We start from the raw sequence: 16134 nt of genomic DNA on the forward strand, positions 1-16134 counted from the left end.
ATCTTGTGGCCCTTGGGAATCTGCATCACTTGCACCATCATAGCTACGCCTGTCTTGGATTCCCAGGGGACTGCAGTGGCATGCAGTGCCTTTTTTCATTAATGGGTGGCCCAGAGGCCTCAGGGTCTGACACAGACCTTGTCACAGTAATTCAAACTTTTGTAGCCCAAGGCTGGAGTGCGACTGATCACTGCCATATTTGGGGCTATGGCTGGAAAGCACCTGATGTCAGGAGACAGCTGGCTCCCAGTCTGGTTGCTAGGCAACCCAGCAAGCTCAGCTGGGCCCACTGAGCCTTTTCCAAATGGTCATGCTTCCTGACTGGGCAGGGGAGCCTGCGGCTTGCTGCAACAGCTCTGTGCTTACACTGCTTTCGCTTTCGCTTCTGCTTCCGCTTCCTGTTCCAGTCCTCCTCCTGCCTTGACTCATGCCAGCTTCAGTCTAGTCCTTGCTTCCCTGCCTTGATTCTGACTCAGACTGACGTTTGGCTTGACCTCTTGACCCTGACTCCGGCTTACCCTTTAGCTTGGTGTTTCTGATCCTGACTCTGGTTCTGCCCTTTTGGCTTGGTTCCGTGACCCTGACACTGGCTTCACCCTCAGGTCAGTACTTGACTCACCATTGTGCCAAACTGCCACCACAACCACTCAACAAGGTTCTTTTCCACCCATTAGGTAGGCCTCCCATGCCCCAGCAACTTATGCCTGGATGCTAGTGGAGAAAGCAAAGTCTCATATCTTTACTGTCTGGGGTTGAACACTGCAGGACTGATAGCAAGACATTCTCAGTGGAGGAGCCTGATCACTCTGGGAGCTCTATTTTGACAAGCCTAAGGTAGGGTTACCATACGTCCGGTTTTTCCCGGACATGTCCGGCTTTTCGGCAATCAAACCCCCGTCCTGGGGGAATTGCCAAAAAGCCGAACATGTCCGGGAAAATGCTGGCCAGGCACTTCCCCTCCCGCGGCTGCTCTGCTCCTCCCCTGACTCTTCGGCTCTGTTTAAGAGCTGAGCTGCCCGAGCGCTACCAGCTTCGGGCAGCCCCCATGCCTCCGGACCCTGTGCCGCCGGAGCCCGGGAGGAGAAGTGCCCGGCCGGGGGCTCAGGGTCCGGAGGCATAGGGGCTGCCCGAAGTCCAAACGCTACCGGCTTCACGGTTTGCCGGGCAGCCTCCAGACCCTGCGCCCCCGGCTGGACGCTTCCCCTCCTGGGATCCAGCTGCGCTGGGGAAGCGCCGGCCGGGGGCGCAGAGTCTGGGGGCTGCCCAGCAAACCGTGAAGCTGGTAGAGCTCAGGCAGCCCTTTCTGCGTGGCTGGGAGTGGGAGGGAGGAGGGGGCGGGGTTGGGGCGGGGCTGGGGTGGGGAATGGGCAGGGCCAGGGCCCCATGGAGGGTCCTCTTTTTTTATTTGTCAAATATGATAACCGTACCTAAGGTATATTGTACCTATCTGATCAAATTTGTACTTGACTTCTGGATTATTTTAAGGTAGGATTTACAGATATTTAGATCAAACTGAATATACAATCAGATCACCTTAAGTACCTTGCTAGAGATTGATGTGGGTGGTGCTCGATTTGCAAGGAGAACACGTGTCTTTGGGATTTGCCAAAATGATTATGATGAGATCAGACCTTTTTAGTTCTGTATTTTGTGATGAGTGCTATATACTTAGGTAATGTGTGATATTTATAAGTCATCAAATAAATAATTAAAATGTGTGCTCCAAATAGAAGGAGCTGGAGGGGATTTCTGCACATAGATAGTTTTAAGATAACTTATTTTTTTTCTAAATTTTAAGTCCTCATAACTGGAGCTGGATAACTTCTGATGCATTCTGGTGCATTATTTTGTAATGAAGCAATGGGCTCCCAGCATGCATTATTCTATCATTGGAATGGGGACTTAGTTTCTATCCCAAAGGGCATAAAACAATAACAACGAAAAGTCACCTAGTGGCGTCCCAGATGGAATAATTTTATTTTGTAATCAGTGTTACTAGCACAAATTTCTTCAAAACTGCTTTGTTTTCTAATTCATGGTATTGTCTGAGAGGGTTACTTAAAATTTAAATAGAAAACTGGCTTACAGCATGGCATGTGTCGTTAGAAGGAATGGGCCAGCTTTACCCCTTGTGGAATGTAATTTGTTTCAGTGGAATTACATCAGGGATGAATTTGGTTTGTTGTTCAAGTATTTCAGTATGCAGATTGCTGTGGAGTCTCTGGCAATCATTATTCGCATCTAGAAATTCCTCCCTAACTTGATTTGCCTGGGATGATTTACACTTTTAACAGATCTCATAGCCTTGTAAATTTGGGAATGATAAATAAAGGAATACCAGCCCAAACTGCCTTCTGTCTGGCAAGGAATAGAGTTACTCATGTTTTTTGGCAGCACTGGGCTGTTCATTGCCTGGATTCAACCATCTTCTTCTGGCAGAACTCAGGCTGTGCCCCTAAGGACAGAAAGCCCACCTGGAGGGATAGCACACAGACAAACACTGCTTCCTTGCAATCACTGCTCTGATAAGGACCTGAAGATGACTGTCACAGCCCACTCAGTGGGTGAGGTAATGGAGAAAGGGGATGGAACCAAGAGTCCCAGGAGATCCACTGATTGAGTGGATCCCCTGGTCAGCTTCCACTGACAGGCTTATATGGGTCCCGGCTGGAGTTTAAGCCTCCCCTTTTTCTGTGGATGAACTGCCCCTTGGGCATAACTGCTCCAGCAAGTACAGCGAGGGGCGTTAGGGTGACCAGATGTCCTGATTTTATAAGGACAGTCCCGATATTGGGGCTTTTTCTTATATAGGCGCCTATTGTCCCCCACCCCCATCTCGATTTTTCACACTTGCTATCTGGTCACCCTAAGGGGAGTACATAGGGAGTAAATTATTCCTCTGCACCCGCAGAAGTGAATCAAGTTGACTGACTAAAGAACTGCTCATATGTTAAACCCATCTTATTTATGATCAGTTTTCCTTTTAAAACCACTACAGAAAACAATGAGCAAAACTTCCCTGTGGCTTCCTGATGGTTTGTGGAATATTCATGGCTGAAGAAGGTTTGCTTGCTTTGTGCCAGCTGGAGATCTCCTGCTTAACCAAAGCTGCATCTCATGATGGTTCTTTGGTATCCTGTACAAAGATTCATTTTCACTCACATTTTTGTCATGAAATACTATCATTTTACAAAGTTTAGTCTACTTAAATGTTAAGATACTAGGATGGAGGGTACTATATAAGTGCAAATTATTTATGTATTTGTTTTGTTAATAACTAAACCTCACAGTCCTGCAAAGTCTTAAGCATGTGCTTAACATTACACATAATCCACTGAAGTCACTGGAACTACTCAGTGTGTAAAATCTTCGTGGGATTGGGGCCTAGTTGTCTTAATTGCTGAAGCACAGACTAATTGCTGCTGTATGTTAAAATCTACATTCATCTAGGATTTTTCACTAAAACCTTTTAAGGTCCGATTCTGCCCGATGCCCAGCAGTAGCCTTGTTAAGTAGGACATAGAGATTGGAGATGTTTTTGGTATAGAGGAGGCTTCACATTTTGTAGAGTGAAATAGCCTTCTGAAACAATGTGCTATATTCTTAAATAATGGCGTCCGTTGCACGTTACTCTTGTTTAACTTTCTGGCCTTATCAAAGGTTGTCTTTACAAACTACTGAGCACTGAGGTCAAATTTGTCAATAAGATAAATTGCCATCACTTTTTAAAATGTTCCAAAAAATTTATTTAAAAATAACAAACAGACATAAAACATGCCTACATCTGTGTAGAGCAGGATGAGCCCAAATCCAAAGATAATGCAGCAATGTGTATGTCTTATGGCATGTACCTTCTCTTTAAATGCAAATGGTGTATTACTATCCATTCTCCAATAGTATTCTAACTCACTGGCAGGAAAGTAACTTATAGCCTGTGATACCAGACCACCATAGCTTTGTTTGCAAGCTGATAAAAAGTCAACTGTACTAAACCAACAGAAACAGATGTCTTTTAATGATTTTTTTTTTAAAAGGAAAAAATAAGCAGGCCACTACAGAGCAGAATTTGGTTGGTATAACAGCTTCTTTACTCAAACATTCTCAAAATATATCACACATCCTGTGCTGGTGTAAAAATGGAACCATGCCAATTTACAATGGCATGTAGGTATTAGTAGTGCAGTGCCTGCGTATGCAATCGTGGCATCCATTGTGGGTGTCTCTTCCCTCCCTTCATTCCTCTAGGGCAGTGGTTTTCAAACTGCGGGTTGCGACCCAGTACTGGGTCGCGGAATGTAAGGCACTGGGTTGCGGCAGCTCTGGTCATCACCGTCGACCGGGCTGTTAAAAGTCCTGTCAGCGGTGCTGCCCGGCTAAGGCAGGCTAATTCCTACCTGTTCTGACCCCACACTGCGCCCTGGAAGCAGCCAGCAGTAGGTTCGGCTCCTAGATGGGAGATGGGGGCGGGGCAGGGCTCCGTGCACTGCCCCCACACCGAGCACCAGCCCCGCACTCCCATTGGCCGGGGGCGGTGCCTGCAGGCGAGAGCCACGTGGAGCCGCTTGTGCACCTCTGCCTAGGAGCTGGACGTGCTGCTGGCCGCTTCCAGGGTGCAGCGTGGTCCATGCTGCCATGACAGGCCGGAAGCTTGCCTTAGCACCCCTGCTGCGCCGCTGACTGGGAGCCACCTGTGGTAACCTTGCACCCCAATCCCCTGCCACAGCTCTGAGCCCCCCCAAACCTGGAGCCCCTTCCTGCACCCCTCATCCCTGGCCCCACCCTAGAGCCTGCACCCCCAACCCAGAGCCCTGACCCCCTTATACCCCAACCCCCTGCCCCAGCCCTGAGTGCCCCCAAACCCAGAGCCCCTTTCTGCACCCCAAACCCCAACCCCAAAGCCTGCACCCCAGCCCAGAGCCCTGCCCCCTCCCACACCCCAACTCCCTGCCCCCCTCCCACACCCTGAACCCCTAATTCCCAGCCCAATCCCACAGCCCTCACTCCCCAACCTTCTGCCCCAGCCCTGAGCCCTTCCCACACCTCAAAACCCTCATCCCCAGTTCTGTTGGGTCGCAGGCATCAACAATTTTCTTCAACTGGGTCGCCAGAAAAAAAGTTTGAAAACCACTGCTCTAGGGTCCCCACAGTCATGGACATTAGAGAAAATTTGGTGGTTTTTACTCTCTGAGCTTCATGCAAATGTATGTAGTTTGAAATGAAATCTCAAAGCAAACCTCACTTGCAGCTGCCAGATTGGGCCTGGTTTCAGATCAAAACACTGTGAAACTACTGAATTGAGCCTGGTTTCCACTCAAAACCATACGTTGGCATGGATTCACTTGAAACTCAGCCCAGTTTTTGCAAACTTGGTCTGACTTTTAGGTTTGTAACAGAACCTAAAACAAACAAACTGGTTTCAGGTTTAGTTATGAAAGTTTAACGCGGCTCTAATTAGAACCCATTTTCCTGAGAGAGCCAATGTTGGCCAAAGCATCAGGATTAAGGTTATCCTTTTTTCTTTTTAAAATCATGATGACATTTTTAATTTCCACCTCGACAGCTGCTGGAGGTAGTTAAACTGATGCCAGTTCTAACATCTGATCCAAAGGACAGAACTTCTGGGTGTATCTACACTGCAGCTGGGAATGTGCCCAGTCTGGTGAAACAGACATGTGCTAGCTCTGCTTGAGCTAGCGTGCTAAAAATAGCACTTTGAATGTTCTGGCCTGAGGGGCTACTCACCCAAGCAAGTGTTTGTCTATCCAGGCTCGGAGGCAAGCTGCAGCCTTGTTTACACTAACATCTTTGTTCAAATTTCCAACCATTGCACTACCACTGGTGGTCACAATTATGAGAGTGCTAATGTAGACAGCCATCTTTGTTTTAACTTCTGTATCCTGTAACCCAGAGCAGAGTAGGTCTAGATGACATAGTAGTTAAAATGCCAGCAGTTGCCAATGACCCATCTACACTAGTGTTCCCAGTCTAGCTTGCAGTGTTGGTGAAGCAAAGAGAGATTTTTAACAAGAATGCTAGTATACACAGCAACCATCTTGTACCACTCCAAGATGTCACCATTGAGTGTGAATAAGAGCAGTTATGTTGTGAGATTTTCACACCTGATCTTTGGACTCAGCAGTGAGAATGCCAACACTTGATTCATACTGAGCTGTATTGCTCTGATTGAAGAAAACCCATTTGGCCATTACGTATGTCCTAAGACATGGAAGGTACAGTGATCAGTTTGGAAAGGATGGATGCTACAAGTTTCCTTGGACATTTGTTGGTCTATCAGTTAATTTGTCACAGAAAATTTGGAAGGAAGGCGTTTCGGCATATGTGAGTAAAATCAGAGATTTTAGTCAAGTGTTATGGTCCAGCTCTGCTTTTTCTTTATTCTGTTACCTTCTGTATCTTTCTCCCCACATTCATACCCTTTCAGGCTAGAGCACTCTTCCCAGAGAAGTCCTCTTCAGGGAGATTGATGGCTGGGCTTCCTTTTCCACTCAGGGAAAGGCTGCACGGCCCCCTTTGTCCCCAGCCATTAATGGCAAAAGGCTTTGGACAGAGCAGAGATCTTCCGTCATCATCCTGGCAGATCCCATAGGCTCCCTGCAAGAGCCACTTGGATCAATCTCTGGCAAGATGCTTAAGGTGGTCAGATTGTATATTCAGTTTATGTCCATCACTGGCTATCTTGTTGCACCATTGAAGCTTTTGACATCTACGTGATTGCTGGCCATGCAGCGGCATTGCTTTGTACACAAGCTTCGGGATTCATTGGTCTTCCATTCTAATAATGTCCATTCCAAGAAGGCTGCCAAAATCAAACCAGTGCTGATGGAGGCAGTTGCTGGGTTTGGTTTCAAATATCTCCTTTCCTGATCTTGTCCTGCCACTACTCAGCATGAAGTGGCTCACAAGGACAACGAGACTCGAAAACATCAATCTGATGTTTTTCAGCTTTCCTCAGTGTCCACATTTCACTTCCCTACAGTAGAGTTGGTATAACTGTGATTCGGTACATCCAGAGAGTCATAGCAAGCTTGATGTCACAATGTCCTCAGGGAGGCAACTTGAAGGGCCCAAAACATGGCAGCAGCTGCTGCTATAACCATATCCACATCTTTTGTGCATGCTGCTTCTTGCCTGACCAGATCGGCCATCAGCTGCAGCAATTCATCAGATTGAGCCAAGAAGGCAATGTCATCAGTATATTCAAGATCTCAAAGCAGAATGCTGTTCAGCTTGACACCACCAACAGCTGTCTCCTCAAGCTTATTCATTAACCAGTCAATGACAAAATTCAACAATGGTGACAGAAGAGACTCCTGTGGAGATAGGAAACCATGTCATGTATCTGCTGTTGACTTGAACTCATCTTTTCGTTCCATTGTAGAGCTCTTCTAACAATGACGCTGTCTTCTCAGGGATGCCGAGTCATCTCACCAGATCCCACAAACTTTCTTAATGCACTGAATCAAAGGCCTGATAAAAATCTATAAAAAGTACCATGCATTATTGAAGTCAGTTCAAAAAGCTCAAAAAGCTGCCTCAAGGCGAAGATCTGGCCAACAGGGAATGACCAGGTCTGAAGCGCATTGACTATCCTGGCCTTTGCCATGAAGTGCATCATTGATTTGAGACACTGAGATGGAAGAGACGACTTTCTCTGGGACCAACAGCAGCGTAATACTGCAATAGTTGCTACATTCAGGCTTATCACTAGGCAGAATAACACCTTTCTTCCAGTCAGTGGGGATGATATTAGTACACCAGATAGTCTGGAAGAGCCTATGCAACCACAGTACAACAAGACTCTCATCTGTCTTCAGCAACGCAAGGATGATGTTACAAACCCCCGGTGCCTTCCCAGACTTCGGTTTATGGACTGCGATACAGATCTCTCGTTAATTGAAGGAAGGAGACTATTGGAACTTCCTGCTTCTCTTCACATGGAAGAGGGACTGCAGGCGACACACAATTGAGAGCTGTTTTGAAATAATCTTCCCATTGATACAACTGATGCTGCAGACGCTTGCTGATGCCGTCAACCCAAATCTTCCCCTTAAAAGTTAGGAGATACAATTATATAGACAAACATTTTAGTTAAGCTCTTGCTTCAGTGTTCTGGAATTCAGCTGCCTTGTGTGTTTACACTTAAAAATTAGGTTGACATAGCTGTGGCTCTCAGAGTTGTGAAAAATTCACACCCCTAAGCATCATGGCTATGCTGACTTACCACCCGGAGTAATCGTTGCTAGGGAATTCTTCTGTCAGCCTACCTATTGCCGCTCAGCGAAGTGGATTACCTACAGTGACAGAGTATGTCCAGACTACCCGCCGTATTGGCGGGTAGCGATCGATTTATTGTGGATTGATATATCACATCTTGTTAAGACGCAATATATCGGTCCCCGAGCGCGCTCCCCGTCGACTCCGGAACTCCACCAGAGCTAGCAGCGGTAGCGGAGTCGATGGGGGAGCTGCGGCCGTCGATCCCGCGCCATGAGGACCCAAGGTAAATCAATCTAAGATACTTTGACTTCAGCTATGCTATTCACGTGTAGACCAGCCCACAGAAAAACACTTGCTGTCGGAAGTGTGTACCCTTCAGTGGCATTGCTGTAGGTATGCCGCTGTAGCCCTGGTAGTATAGACTTGGTTGGTGGGAGGGAGGTTAATTTTTAAGCAAGGAGAAAATGAGCTGAAACTAATGTTTAAAACCTCAATTGTAAATCTGTAAGAAATGTAGTAATGTTCTTAAAGAAGGTACGTTATCCCAACAAGGTGTTAATTATATACCTCCCCCTTCTGGAGAAGTGCAAAGAAGGCTTGCCTGTCCGCTAAAAATGATAGGTGTAATTATTATCTATCAAAGGGGAGTGAAGCCCAGCTGTATTTATCAAAAGGTCAGTAAAACATATGTACTTGGTTTGCAGTCTAAAACTTATGAGGTGACTTCATGTTGTAGAAGAACCATTCATTTTGGAGAAGGAAAATAATATTTGTGTTGGTCGGTGCAGTATGTTGTTTGGTCTGGGACAGTGTTTTTCATTCGATAATTTGGTGGTGTAATGCACTGAGTGTATTCCAGTAATATCATTATTTTCTATAACTGTACACTGCACTTGGAACTCTGGGTAAGGACAGCCTTGGCAGTGGTAGAAAAGAGTCTCAAGCAAAAGCAGTGGAGCTTACAGGCCTGTAGTGGGCAATGAAGATCGTACAGAGTTATTCAGTTTAGTTTTAAAAGTCTGTGTGAGAGGAGGTGTTTGTTTTTTCTTTATTTCATGGACAAAAATCAAAGAGGGCCTTACAGTGACAAAGGAAAACACCCCGAAACATGGGTGAAGCCCGCCCTTCCCCTCCCACACCTTCTACTTTGATGGAGTTCTAGCCAGTCACTCAGTCAGAACCTGGATGGCTCTTGGAAATGGCTGAGCCACCACCTGTAAAACCTTCATGCCTTGTAAAATCTAATCAGGCCCTTTGAAAGCTATTATCAAACCCTCCTTCAAAAAAAGGAAGCCATTAGACACTTTAAGGCATGGAGTAGTCTGGCAGACCTTAAAGAAGCATACAACCTAATGCCAATGACCACCAACTACCACGCAGTCTCCAACCTTCCTTATCATGGTAACGTTATCCAGAAAACGATGGCTTCTATACTTCAGCATCTGAACTATAAACAAACTTCTATGCTGATACTGCTGGATCCCTCAGCAGTCATGGATGGAGTTGATCATAGAGTGCTGACAGATATCTTATGGGAATAAATGAATGTCCCAGATTAGCAGATGCTAGTAGGAAAGGGGAAGCCAGTCTTTTTTTTAGCCTGTTTTTTGGCTTAGCTTAAACTGTTTCCAAAATGACAGAAGCTAAATGGGGAAAAGGCACTCTTATATCAAAACAAGAGTGTCCACACAGGGAGTTATACTGGTATAACTATAACTGGAAAAATGTCTCATTTAGACAAGCTCCTATATTTGGAAATGTCCATTGTTTTGCATAACATGCTCTGTAGGGACACACTTGCGGCAGTTCTTTATTGCACAGTTAAATCATTCGTCTCTAGTCTATCCAGTTCTTCCTTCACTTTGGAATACAGTGGAATGGACCCCTTGTGCACGGAGCACAGAGTTATGGACCCCTTTTTCCATGAGATCCACACTTTTTCCATAGTACTCCTTTAAAAAGGCCATTTCCTCTAAAGGCCAAATGCCACACCATTCTAACTTCCCCAGTGGGCTTTTTGTGGCCCCTCACAATAGCTGTGGTTTGGCCTCGCAGGGTGCTTGTAATACACCTATTCCTTGTCTTGTTAGCTAATATGGGCCATTAATTGCCCCAAGCAATTTATCTGTCCCTCTGGGATATTGAGCACTTCCCTGGGCTGTTTCAGTTTAGGGCTAGGAATCATCTCCTTAAAAGTTTCTTTACAAATCACAACCAGTACCGCTCTTGAATCCATTTTAAATGTATTTAAATGTGCAACGGTGTTACAGATCTTGAGAATACCAGTGAATACAGTCAAGGAAACGGACATCACTCACGCACTCATCCTTCCTCCCTGATTCCTTTGTTTCAAAGGACATGCTCTCATGTTCCCACATATTTCCCCTGGGTGGCCAGGCCTCCTCGTTGTTGTTTGTCCTTGCTACACCCATCATGTTTCTGCCTGCGGAATTCAGTGCTCTTAATGCTGCTTCTCTTTTCTGCATGGAAAACTTTTCTTTACTGCTTGCAATTGCCTTCCACTATTTTCTTGCTCGGTGACTTGCATTTCAACTGGCTCAGACTTTCATGCCAGTTCCAGATTGAGCTCAAACCTTAACTGTAATTTTTCTAAAATGCTCCTTATTTAAAATGTCAACTATTAGACATTTTCTTTGTGGCCTTCCTTACTGATATGGAAGTGCCACTGCTCTGTTTGTTCATATGAAGGCTTCCATATGCTCTCTGGCCCTGTGAGCCATGTGGCAAACGCATGCTTCATTGTGTATCGCACATCTTTTTGCAATGAAATGTTCCTCAAACTTTTTAAGAACAATGTCATAGTTAGTCTCATCTCCTTCCTTAGCAAAGGCAAATTATGAATAAATATTTTCAGATTCACTCCTTGTTGTGTAAATTAACAAGCTTACCTGTGTTTCACTGGTCTCTGTGTTAAACTGTATGTTTCACTACCATTCACACATTCCAAGGGATAATCAAATGATGTTTTCTCCTCTTCTACTTCTAGTTAAATTAAGTCACCTTCCTCTCTTACATAAGACAGTGTCAAAAGTTAACAGTAGTTGGGGTCTTAGTCTGGGATTCAGGAGACATGGGGTCAGTTCCCTGCTCTGTCGCAGACTTCCTGTTTGACCTTGGTCTGGTCCCATAGGGAACTGAGGCAAAGACAGACTATCTGTAAAATAGGGATAATAGCATTTTCCTGCTTTCCAGGGGTGCTGTGAAAGATGCTCAGATACTGTGTTAAAGGGGGTCATGTAAGTAGTGTCTAAGAGAGATAGATGTGCCAAAGGAATCGCAAAAAGAGCTGCACTTAGAATGAGAACAAAGTCTTTCACTCTCTCTCTCTTCTTCAGAGCAGAGTTTCTGCCTAGAAACTTCCTGTCAGGGAGCGATCTGCAGCAGAGTTAGTCTCCTAGTAGTGCACTGGTCACAGCTGATCCTGGCAGGGGCTGCCTGACTGATTGCACTTTCTGATTGTTGATGGGGTGGAGCTAGCTACTACATCACCTTGTGGCAGAGCTACACCTGCAGCTGCACTTGCTTCTGCTTCTTGTAGCTGTTCCTTCTCCTGCCGTGCCTGCTCAGTTCCATCCTTGACACTCCTGCTTTGATCGCTGGCTCCGGTTCCTGGCCATGTCTTTGGCTCACCCATTGGCCCTGGCATTTGGCTTCCGATCCTTGGCCCTGACCCTCTGCTCTGCTTGCAACTGTGCCCCCCGGACATGCTGTGGTCTTAATTCTCTGCTTTCCAGGCATGGTTCCAACCATCCAGTCCACTTGCCCACGTTCCGGTAATGATCCTGAAAGTTTGAGAAGCCCAAGAGAGAGAGACTGAAGACTGGGTTCAGCTGTGAGGTTGACCCTTGTTAATGCCTCCCTTTTCCTGACTGAGGTAATGGCTACCTTGCAGAGGCTGCAGACCTAGATCACAGCTCTGCAGGTTCAGGCCTCACTACCTGGGGCCCAGGCATTTCAGGAACTGAAGATTGTGCTTCAGTCCAGTTTGACGGTGACTGATGGAAATTTTGTGGCTTTCTGAATCAATGCTGCTTTCTGTTCATGCACAACTTCTGTCATTTCCCACTGACTGGGCCCAAGTGGAGCTCATTTTCAGTCGGTTAGCTTGAGAGGCCCTGGCCTGGGCATTCTCCACTCCTGGAGACTTTTATAGCCCGTTGCTGGGGCAGCCAAGGAATTAATCTGAGCCATGATTGTTTTCGATGACCCGAATTGTACCTGCTCTGCTGAGCATGCGTTTCAGTACCTATGCCAGGGTAATAGATCAGTTGGTGGGTTTGCTGTGGAATTCCAGTGCTTAGCAGCCAACACTAGATGGAATGAGGCAGTATATCACTACCATTTCCAGCATGGCTTGAAGAAAAAAATCAAGCATGAGCTGGCACAGGTAGAGCCACCATCTGACCAAGATGCTGTGGTCAAGCTGCATCAGCATCCATGATTGCCTGGATGAATGCTAACTAGAAAGGGAGTCAAGTTTTTGTCCCCCACAGGTTGATCAGATTTGACCCTGCCTTTCTGACACAGAAAGGAGCTTTAGACTTATGCCTATATCATGGGGAACGTACATCCAGGGATCCTAGGGTAACCAGAGAGCAAGTGTGAAAAATTGGGATGGGGTGGGGAGTAATAGGGGCCTATATAAGAAAAAGACCCAAAAATTAGGACTGTCCCTATAAAATTGGGACGTCTGGTCACTTTAAGGGGTGCCCTAGTAAGACTCATGTCCTGCCCCAGTTGGGAAAAGCTTCTTTTTGTCAACTGGTAGCCTGGTTATGGTCAGCCATTGAGACACCTTCCTCCAACTTCCTCTTCAGTCACAGCATCCTGCCATGTCTGAGGTCGAGCTGAGGAAGCTCGTGGACTCAGAGCCCCCTGACAACTTCAAGGACTGAGGTTTTGCTTGGACCCATAACATTCCCACTCAGCATAAAAGCATCCCCAATATTGGTGGAATCCATTGATGGGTCCCCCCCTTTTGGCTCAGTTATTCATCAAACAACAGAGCTGACTGTGACCACCTTCTAGGGCCACCAGGAGGTTCTGCAATTTGGACTGATCTGCACCCCTCACTTCCTTGTTACCCTTGGCATTCCTTGGCTGGTCACTCATAACCTCTGCATCCAATAGGGATCAGGCACAGTGCGATTTATGTCAAGATTCTGCTTCCAGTCATATCTCCCAAGGTCGGGTGTCAGACTCAAACCCCTTTACAACGCAGTGGTTGAAGTGGGGATTTTCAAAGTAGATGCCACCCACTCTGTCGTTTCTTCATCCACTTTGGGTATTCAGGAGAATTACTGAGACCATGCTGATATTTCTGACAAAAGGAGGGCAGATTCGTTGCCTCTGCATTGCAGTTATGATTGCCCTAACCCACCTGTACCGTTGCAGCTGACATTCCCTTCGGTCGTATTTACTCCCTCTCCGAACCGGAACGCCAGACACTTCAGGAATAGCTCTGTGAGAATTTAGAAGAGGGGTTTATTCATCCTACCTCCATCCTTTTCTAGCAAAAAAAAGATGGCTCCATGTGCCCCTCTGCTGATTACTGGGCTCTGAATAGAATGACCGTTTGAAATTGCTATTCTTTGCCACTTATTAATGAACTTTTTGAAAGACTTTGCTTGGACAGGGTTTTTTCTAAACTGGACCTTCATGGAGCCTGCCGTCTCATTCGTATCCGGGAAGGCAATGAGTGAAAGATGGCACTCCATGCTCAATATGGGCATTTTGAGTATTTAGTCATGCCATTTGGGCTAGGTAATGCTACAGCTATGTTCCAGCGTTTTGTGAATGACATTTTCTGGGACATGCTGGACCAAATCTATCAGACACTTGGTACCCTTTAGGGGAAGGTAACGTCAGGGAGCCAGCTGCAGCAGGGTCCGTCTCCTAGCAACACACTGGACACAGCTGGTCCTGGCAAGGGCTGCCTGAGTGATTGCACTTCCTGATTGGTGGAGCTAGCTACTATTTGACCCAGCAGCAGCCAGAGCTACGCCCACAGCTGAACTTGGTCCTGCTTCCTGTGGCCGCTCCTGCCCAGCCTGCTCTTGTGCCTGCTTCAGTTCCTGCCCGTACCCATCCTTGACAAACCTAGCGTTGACCTCTGGCTCCGCTTCCTGACCCCATTTCCAGCTCACCCACTGACTCTGGCAACTGGCTTCTGATCCCTGGCTCGGAGTTGTCCAGATTATTGATTCCAGCTCAGCTCTGCTCTAATCTCCAGCCCTGGCCACACACCCAGAGCTCCAGTTGTTAGGCCTGACTGCCCTTGTCCCAGTCATGATTTTGAGACTTCCCTAGTTTCCCTTCCTGCGTGGTTTCTTGCTACAGATTTAAAGGAGCAGTGCACCCATCCCAAGCTACTGAACTGACTGCAGTATTCATATTTATGAATTAATTTTAACCCCCTGTAGTGAAGCGAGACTCACTGGCGCAGCGCCTCCTGCTGATCGTCTTGAGAATTAGCTCAATTCCAGCCCAGAGCGCCCTCAGCAGGCCAGTGGCTCACCTGCCTCAGGCCCCCTGTATCCCTCCTGGACCCTAGTGCCCCTTTACCTCAGGGTTCTGCCCCTGCAGTCCCCCCGCTCTGGGTCTCCCCTCCCAGGGGAACCCCCAACCCTTTAAACCCACCTTGCCTCAGTGGCTACTGCCAGTTGTCATCTAGCCCCTGCTCACTGGGGCAAACTGCAGTCTGTAATGGCCACTCATCACTGGCAAGGGGTTTAGGACCTGCTGCCTTTGCCTATCCCTGGGCTGCCCCTCTGCAGCCCCAGTACCTTTTGTAGGCCTTCACCAAGGCCTGCAGCCTGGAGGTTTACCAGGCTGGAGCTCCCCAGCTCCCTTTGCCCTTCCCCAGCACTGCTCTGCTCCGCTCTGCTCCAGTTCAGGTACCTTCTCTCAGGCAGCTAGCCCTTCTCCCTCAAGGGCTAGAGAGAGACTCCTCCTGTCCCACAGCCCTCTTATCAGGGCCAGCTGAGCCCTAACTGAGCTGGTCACACCTGTGGTCAGCTACTCACTCAGGTGCTTTCACTCCTTTTCCCAGTTGCAGCCCTCTCCAGGGCTGCTTTTAACCAGTGCCCATTGGAGTGGGGCAGCCGCCGCACTATACCCCCCCACACCACTTTTTCAAAATTAAATACAGCTCCTAAAGAAATTTCCAATCAGTTGCACCAGAGAATGAAGGGCACTGGACTGTGAATATGAATTTAAAAAAAAAAACTCCTTTACAAATAGCAGCCTAACTTTATTTGAAGGAGGAAAAAAGATCTTTAACACTGAATTAAAACAAAAGTACATTAGTTGTGACTGGGTTAAGGGCAGAATAGTCTAAAGAAGATTCTGTTCCCTTCCACCCGGTGATTAATTAACATCCAGGATTAAAACAAAAATATGTACCGTATGATATCATTACATCTCCTCAAAGCCTAAAGACATGGCTAAGTGCTGGTTTTGGGGAAATGTCTTTTACCCCCCCAAAAACATGTGTTTAGTGAAGATGTAATAATTGAAATCAAAATCATGCCTTTAGCATGACTTCTTATACATTTTAAGTCAATTTATCATTTGTCTCCACTGGGAATATACATTTCTTTCCTTATGATCCTGGCTTCGCTATACATATTTTCTATTCTCTTTAGGGGTGGTTTGCTTTGTTGCCATAGCAATGCCTTCTAATTCTTGCACTCTCCAGTTTCCTTTCAGGTTTCTGCAGGCTGCAACCAGTCCCTCATCGTCATTATCAAATCTCCTAGCAGCTTTAACGCCTTTGTTTTATCTCCACACTAGAGGCACGTTCAGTAGCATATTTCCAAAGAATTCTGGCCTGAACAGGTTTTCAGCTCTAAATAGATAGTTTAAATAAAGGCA

Source organism: Trachemys scripta, chromosome 3, assembly GCF_013100865.1.
Source record: "Trachemys scripta elegans isolate TJP31775 chromosome 3, CAS_Tse_1.0, whole genome shotgun sequence".
In the NCBI taxonomy this organism is placed as follows: domain Eukaryota; kingdom Metazoa; phylum Chordata; order Testudines; family Emydidae; genus Trachemys; species Trachemys scripta.